The sequence below is a fragment of the Chenopodium album genome, chromosome 13 (genome assembly GCF_948465745.1).
Source record: "Chenopodium album chromosome 13, dcCheAlbu1.1, whole genome shotgun sequence".
In the NCBI taxonomy this organism is placed as follows: Eukaryota; Viridiplantae; Streptophyta; class Magnoliopsida; order Caryophyllales; family Amaranthaceae; genus Chenopodium; species Chenopodium album.
Window position 1 is genome coordinate 53,962,927 of NC_137846.1, and position 8,889 is coordinate 53,971,815.

The window sequence follows — 8,889 nt, forward strand, 5'->3', positions numbered from 1 at the left end:
AAAAGATGAAAGAGAAAGAGAGAGAGAAAAGGAATAGAGTAAAGGAAAACCTTCAAAAAAGCAGAAAAAATCTAGCAATGGAGGCTACAAAAACCCTCCCAAGGAGACACCTTAGAGGGAATCAAAAAACCCTCCCAAGGAGAAAACCTAGAGGGAACTCAACACACTAAGGGTTGTTCACATTTACTTAATTTCAGTTCAGTTCAGCTCCAATCAGTTCAGTTCAGCTCCTAATTTCCCTCTCTCATAAAATATTCATTTCAGCTCATTTCAGTTCAGTAAATGTGAACATGCCCTTAGTGTAAGTATATATGAATTATGAATAATGTCAATGTTAAATTGTTGTAAATAGAACGGAGGGACTAGGGAGGCCTTTGTCGTAAGTTAAACTTTAACACGAAAGGTGGGTGAGGATCGAACACAGGTCACTCCTGGGGGAGATGGTGGCCTGGGACAAACATCCCTCAACTCCATGATCCTCAATTGGTTCGTTCTCTTACTTTGTCCATGCTATGCAAATTTATTCATTTATTAACACAAGGGTGTCTGTCTAATCACATTAATATGATTTCTCAAGTCATTAGAGAATAGAGAGTCTATATATAGACTTAAATACGGTGTAGTATTCAAAGCTATTGACTTCCATCATGTGACTATTTCATCTATATAGTCATTTCACTTAATTTTAATTCTTAGCTTCAATATAATTCGATAAATGTGTGCATTTTGTTTACGAGTACTTTATACTCCGTAGTTCCCTTCCTTATAAACCTAGCTAAAGTGAACAAATTCTTGGGAGAATCTTCTATAAATGGAATTATTTATGCATGGAAAAGAATTATACTCCTAAAAAAACGCTCAATACATGGATCGAGTAAGAGAAAAACATCCCAAATTTTCCATCATCTAAACAAAACCTTATTAGCAATTTATTCCATGATCGAACAAGTAAGAATAAAGATTTAAAATGTTCAATTTTTAGATCGAGTTACAAAGCTCATAAAAAGAAGATCAGGATTTCTGTAGTATAACGATTTGCATTTTGATCAATATATTTGCATTTTGATCAATATAATACAAAGTACATGCAAATCTTTCATATATGATAGTGTTGCAACAATAATATAAACTTTCATATAAGAAGGTAAAGGTAGAGATTACAAATTATTTTGCATTTAATAGCATTGATCCATGTATGATTTTATCATAAATTCTCATATTTATACTACGAGTACTATTTAAAAAAATGCATTAATGTTTATATGCATGATGTAGTATATGTATTATATCAAATTACAACCATAAATTAAATAAATTTGAGTTTTTTACAATCAACAATCAACATATATCCTCTGTTCCTCCGTTTCTTTTTTATGGTTACATTTTCATTTTTAGCATTTCTTTTCTTTGTTTACGTTTTCTACTTCCAATAATATCTTCATATTTACCTAATTCCAAGTTCCAATGCAGCTATTCTTATTTATTTATTAAAATATTTACATAATATCAAAGCAACTATTCTCACTCACCAATATTTTTACTCAATCTTAAAGAATATGTTCCCAAAAATATTTACCTACTCTCAAAACAAATATTCTCATTTTACCTATTTTCAAAATATTTTTCTTAATACCCGTAAATAAAACCAAATGTATATAAATTTAGATAAAGAAACGGAGAGCAATATATGTCTAAATATTGCATCCTATAAATTAGTAGTAAAACACAAAGTTAATATGAAGAATGGAGCATGTGATAAAAAAGGTTAGCTTGATTTCTTTTTATATCTGTATGTTACACTAATACTTCCACTATAGAATCTAATTATTAGAAAACCACATTAAACAACAAAGGCGTCTGTAGCTCAGTGGATAGAGCGTCTGTTTCCTAAGCAGAAGGTCGTAGGTTCGACCCCTACCTGACGCGTCATTTCATTTTTTCGTGTTAGTCTTGCCTCTTGCGTTTCTAGCTTCATTCCACTGTAATTTCTGAGCATTTATATTTTTGAAAAATAAAATATTGGATTAATACCAATTGAGAATTTGTTGTTATATCCATCACTTACATAATCATCAATTGTGTATGTTGCACCTATATATGTGGATGTTGCAGTTACTATTACTACATGTTAGGTTTTAACGTGTTGGCTAGGTCAAATTGTCGAAACAATTTATTAGGAGGACAACTAATTAGCTCAAGATGGCTGACTTGGTTAATATATATCTTGGGAATTTGTTGTTAAATCCGTCACATGCATAATCATCAATTGTGTTTATTGTATCTATGTATGTGGATGTTACTCCATGCATGTTAGGTTTTAACGTGTTGGGTAGGTCAAAACAATCTATTAAGATGACTACTAATTAGGTCAAGATGAAGATATTTTTTAGCTGACTTGGTTAAAATCTTAAGATCAAGATAGATAGTTAAGATTTGAGAGGATTAAATCTCGTTTGCATTAATTAGGTCAAAGTTTGTTAGTTCCAAATTTGGGTGATGCAATTTCCAATAGGTAGCGTCATGTATGATTGCATGGGCTTAGGTTGGGCATGGGCTTAGATAAACATTATCAAACACTATCAAAACCCATCAAAATTAATTTTTTCTTAAACTTATCTAACTATTTTCTTTTTTCTTTTTAAGAAACTCTAAGTGAAAATAAGACGAACGTAACAAAATCTGAAAATCTCAATGACTGCTAAGACGATTTTGTTGCATTATTCCATGTGCATCCTATAATCAAGAAACTTGATGCTCACTATTCTTACCAACTTTTTTCATGTGGCTTTTTCCTTGATCCCCAACTTTAGTTAAGAGGTTGATTGATCACGACATTCACCCTTCTTTCTTACACTAGCGTTCAAGCGATTCAAGTTTGCTTTTCATCTTTTTGGTAACGATAGATTTCAAGGACATCTTTTTGAGAAAGCATGCTCTTGACCACAAACATCAATTTATTTCACTATGACTCCCTCGGCTTTAAAATAAAATAAATGCATCACTTGCGCAGATTATTTCCTTTAGTGTAAACTCTTACATAATCTATATTATAATAAGTTGTACTACATATGAAGTATTAGTTTTGTTATGTAGTATTATACTCTAATTTGATAAGGTCTCATAATTTTGAAGATTGAGATGCTTGTAGTACTTTGTATCCCTCAGTCGACGGTTGTTATTTTAGTGCATGCCCTAATGCGCTTTTTTCCCCCTTTTTTTTACGGAGTAATGTGATTTAATATAGTGCTAGGCCTGATAGTACATTAGTAAATAAGGACATCTAATAAGAGATGCATACAATTAAATTAAAAGATAAATGACAAACATGTTACTAATAATAGTGAACACATTGATGCTCAAAATTGTGCGATGGTAACTGTCATTAAAACAAACACGAACATATGTTAGAAACGGTGAGAGTATTTGAAATATTAGAAGTATAATTGTTTATATCCTCAAAAGGATATAAAGATATGATTGAGTTCCTTAAATAAAAAGTCATATAGAGGAAGAAATCATGCACATTGACTTTGATATTGATAACATCATAACATAGTATACCGCCGAAAGGTTTCTCATGCTTAAAAAATACAAGTATTGCTTAACCACTTTATGTGTTTTAATTAAAGGGAAAATAAAAAAAAAGGGGAGAAGAATAATTATTACTCTTGCAGTCTTGCTAGTAGGACTAGCACAATAACACATCTTTTAGCAACACACTCAAATATGTCAGATATCCAGAATTATTGTTCTTCTTTAATAGTTTATCTGCCATTTTTTATTTCTCAAATTACTTTTTTAATTCTCGTGATTTCAACTTTGAAGTTTGTTTAAACGTAATTGTACGTCCAAGTAAGAAGAATTATTATTAACACTAACGCAATATATAAATTCCTCTTTGATATCTTTTCATAAGTTAAATAGATTACAAGTATGCACGCACGTGGGTAAGAGATTAATTACTATCCGTCTAAAATTAACTATATGTAAGATCTTACCTAAATTTTAGATAGATGAAGATAGTAATAAATCTCTCTTACCACGCGCATACACGTAATCTATTCTAGGTTAATAGAAAGTATATGGTAGTATAATTTATGAAATGACCCCGTATGAAAATTTTGTGTCACTTTCTTAAATTTCTCTCATTGAAAATTTGGGAAAATAATAGAATAACATTTTTCAAACACTATCTTCGATCTTCTTTTTACTTTACATGCAAAAGTACACATTCTAATAATTTATGTGGCAATGATTGAGTTTGTGTATTGGAAGTTATCACCAAGGAATAATCCACCTTCAAAAGTATGAGGATGTCTTTTTATGACTTGAGTAAAATGCAACTAAACAATTCAAAGTTCAAATTTCTAAAAATTGCTTACTTATGTATTACTCATTGATTAACATAATAAAATGTAACTTAGCTTAATAAGTGTTTATTTATACATACCAATGCAAAAATTCTACATTTTCTACTTTGTTTGGTTTCATACAAAATGATGTAGATTTTTATTGTATAACTACTATCAGTAAGTCTAATTGATCACACACATATGATTTATATAACAATTGTATTATACGAGTATATTTTTCATTACATAGCATGTAACGACATGGGCAGAGTTGACTCGACAAAAAGTTAGGGGTTATGGACTTACTGTCATAGCAATAGCACTCTCAGGCCAGGGTGATGAGCTGTGATTAGCAATTTGTCCTCCAAAGTTGTGGTTTGACTCAAATCACTCAATATGTGATTACCAATTTTCCTAACAACTTTTTTTTTTATACATATATAAATTCCTACTTGACTTCTTCACCTAACTAATTCATGTATTAAAAGAATAATGATGATTTTTAGGGCATTTATTTATATATATATAATGTAAAGCAGAAAAGATAATACTAAGACATTAAAGTAGAATAAATTCATCAATTCAATATGCCAAACATAATGTGCAACACAATAGAAATTCAGATCAAATACCATCCAAATAATCTCCCTGGAAATTATATTTACATTTTTGTAATCCCAGAGATAAATTTCATTCACTCCCAAATTCTAATTAAACCTTTATTATTTCCCTCAAAACACTTTTTTTTTTCCTATGTTAAAAAACCTAGATCAAACCAAATATTACATAATAACCTATCAAATATTGTATAGTCCAACAAATCATGCAACATGTGACAAAGATATGAAACCAAGCCTACAACAATAATAAAAAAAACTTTGGAGGCTCAGTTCCTATTAAAATCTATGCAAGTTTCTACTACTTTGTTAGAGATATGAGATATCGGAAAAATATTCATATCTCTAACATACTTCATCTACTCTTGTTCATTGTTTTCATCATCATCAATAATGTCATCAAAGAAAGGATCAGCCAAAAGCTCGGTCGCAGAGGGTCTAGCCCTAGGCCGAGCTAGGCACTTCTCAATGAACGCCTTCACTTCCGAATCCTTAACCTTGTCAAGGGCTTGAGGCCTTAACCCAGACGTTACCTTTTTATATATCCTAGCGACGTTGTTACATTCACTATAAGGTATTTCCATGGTAACAAGTTCAATTACACACATCCCAAATGAGTATATATCGACTAGCTCGGTGTAGTCCTCGTCGTAAAGCTCCGGCGCCATGAACTCCGGTGTCCCTAGGATGGAATGTGCAGCATGGCTCCTTCCTACTGCTGCTGCTAGACCCAAATCCCCAATTTTCACCTATTGCAATATAATGCCACTCTTATATATCAAAGACTTTTAACATTTATATTCTATACTATATAGTTTTAAAACAATATTATATTAAATGTTGATATAAAAAATTTTACTTATGAATTACAAAGTATGGAGTACGTATATTATCTTATCCGATCCTATACTTAAAAAGTTGTGGCATTCATTTCAAAAAAATATAAATTACTTATCTTTTTAAATAATAAAAGTAAAAATAAAGTATAAACGTGTTTTAAATTCCGGAGTATAGGATAACAAGATCACAAAAAAATATCATATATTTATATAATTGGAATGAAATAAATAACATTGAAATCACATCACATGATATAGCATCTAGTTTGGAATGAAATCAAACAAGACTAAAGTAAAGCTCATTTACACCCAATAAACTATTGCAAGATTTTATGTGGTGTTTCTAGAAATCGCGACATAACTCTAGAAAATAAATGTTTCATTTGAAAACAAAAAAATGATATACATACCTATGTCTGACATAGCATAACACAACACAATATATCAGAAGAAGAATTAACCCGAAAACACCTAAATAAAGTAAATCAAAAGGCTAAGAATCGGATCGTTACCTGACCAATGTTACCATTGACAAAAATATTGCTGCAATTGAGATCGCGGTGTATGATACAAGGTTCATGAGTATGCAAATATTCCAACCCTTTCAAAATTTGCTTACACCATTTTTTCAAAGCCCTTAAAGAAACTTGCTTATGTTTCTTCCTATACTCCCTCAAATTTCCCGAGGTACAAACTTCGGTAATAAAATTTAATGTGTTATGAGCCTTATCCTCCCAAACATGATACAACGCGATTATATTTTTATTTTTCAAACTCCGTAATAGCCTAACCTCGGAAAATAACCTATCTATCATAGAACTATCGCCACTAAATTGTTTCAACTTACTTGGTTCCATGCCACTTCTATGCCCTCCTCTTGATCAAATGCCCTATACACCTTCTTCACGGCCCCGACACCGAGGCGTTCATCGTAGCGGCCGTACCTCCCCGTGGGGTCCACCTCCACAAACGGCTCCGAGTCGCTATCGGGTGGGTCCAAATCCTCCGTTTCAATAGGCATCTGTGCTGGATTGAATTGTTTGTTGTTGTTAATAATAATATAATTATTTTTATTTAAAGAACGTACATATTAAAAATGGCTTGACTCTCTACCATCTAAAAAGAACACTTGTATAATAAAAAGGAATTCAATGTTTTTAAAGGCAAGTAATTACTTGATTATATTGCACTTCAATGAGGTTGATGGGTCGCTATTATAGCTCTCCTACATTAATTTTATATTCCTTTGAATTAATTAAAATCAAAATTAATGAAAAACTACAAGAATAATAACTATGAAAAAAAATCATCTAGGAACCAAAGCTATACATTTTTTATATAACAAAATGTTTTTATACAAAAATCATCTAAAACATTTTTTTTTTGAGGTCATCTAAAACATTTTTTTTATATAACAATCCTATGTATATTCATAAAAAAAATTAAATTTATACAAGAAAAAAAAAACCCAAAAAAAAATACTAATACCCTAATCTAGGATAATTTGCACCTAAATAATATTATAAATCAAAATTCAAGAAAAATTTATATAAAAAAATATATGAAAAGAAAAAAATGGGAGAGAAATTACCTTATTAGAGTGATTTGAGGGAGGAGGAGAGTCTATGCAACGGCAAGGAGGAGGAGAGAAAAGGCAACACAATTTGAAGAGAGAGCAAAACTCATAGCAATAGAAGCCCATCAGCAACTTTATTTATATAGTGTAGGAACTTTTTTACTATTTAGGTTAGGTGAAAAGGTAGATTACAAAAAATGTTTTGTAATTTTGGATTTGATATTGTAATTTTTTTTAAGAGAATCAAAGGGGATGTGATATGGTGAATTGTATGTTATCTTTTGTGCATGGAAATAATCTTCTCATTTTTGGGCAAAATCATTCTATATAAGGTAATAACATATGCTATGATATTTTTTTAAAACACATTTAAGGTACAATAGCATATTCCATCAATATACTAATACTAGTCAACTGGCATAATGTTACTGTTATGAAATACATGACATCACTATATACATATTTTTTAATTCAGTAAAAAATAATTTCAATTTCAGTTCAGTGAAAAATAAGTCCAGTTTAATAAAAATGAATTTTTAATCAGTAAAAATTAGTAACGTTAGATAAAAAAAATATAATAGAAAAATAAGCTTTGATTGGTATAAATAATTTTAATCCATCAAAAATAATTTATAATTTCATTTCAGTAAAATTAATTTCAGTTCAACAAAAAAAAAGTTTAAGAGAACAAAACATGGATTTTATAAATAAATGATGCGGAATGATATTTAAGCCATGTTCTTTTCTTTTATTTATTAATAATTTTAGGAAAACAACTTCAAATAACTTAAGTTCTAGAAAATTAATAATTCAGATGAGATTAAGTAAGGGCATGTTCATATTTACTGAACTGATTGGAGCTGAACTGAACTGAATTGAATAGAGCTTAAATGAATATTTTATGAGAGAAAGAAATTAGCAGATGAACTGAACTGAACTGATTAGAGTTAAACTGAACTGATTGGAGCTGAACTGAATTGAAATGAAATTAAGCTGAAGTAAACAGGCCCTAAGTTCATATAACAAAATAATATATGTTCACATGAGTGAAAATTACTTAACTACGAAGTACTAACTATTTTCTAAAGACAAGAACTTTTTTTCACTAAATAAATCTAATCCACATACAATTTACCTTATTAGCCCTTCTTAACTTTATTTTAAAAAACAAAAATAAATAAAAATTGTAAGATTAGTTATATCATTTGGAATAATTAACCCTTTAATTTGAAATAAAGCTCTTAAGATTGGACCAAAAAATGATCAATGTGAAATCATGGGGGATAGATGCTTGTATAAGTTGAATAGTTAGTGGGGTTTGTGGTCAATACACGATTGTGTGCGTGCGTACATGCTATTTTGAATCATCAAAGTTAGTTGATGATGTTCGACAGTTGACTTTTTTATAATTGAAAGAAGCAATGGTGCCTTCTACGCAGCATTTGACTATGACAAAATCAACAAATAACATAAAATGGCTTCTAAAACTCAAAGCAATCAAAACT

General features: G+C 30.1%; 1 non-coding gene and 1 pseudogene across 2 annotated transcripts; one reads left to right on the plus strand and one right to left on the minus strand.

The window, feature by feature from the left end:
- The first annotated feature begins 1,853 nt into the window (after positions 1 to 1,853).
- TRNAR-CCU (transfer RNA arginine (anticodon CCU)) lies at positions 1,854 to 1,926 on the plus strand. Its single transcript has one exon. It is a non-coding gene; the product is annotated as a tRNA-Arg (tRNA).
- A 3,044-nt stretch (positions 1,927 to 4,970) lies between these two features.
- Positions 4,971 to 7,566, minus strand: LOC145576960 (putative serine/threonine-protein kinase WNK11; annotated as a pseudogene). Its single transcript, XR_014098580.1, has 3 exons — positions 7,400 to 7,566; positions 6,321 to 6,829; positions 4,971 to 5,718 (listed from the first exon to the last, which is right to left on the minus strand). The product of XR_014098580.1 is annotated as a putative serine/threonine-protein kinase WNK11 (transcript).
- Between the last annotated feature and the right edge of the window lie 1,323 nt (positions 7,567 to 8,889).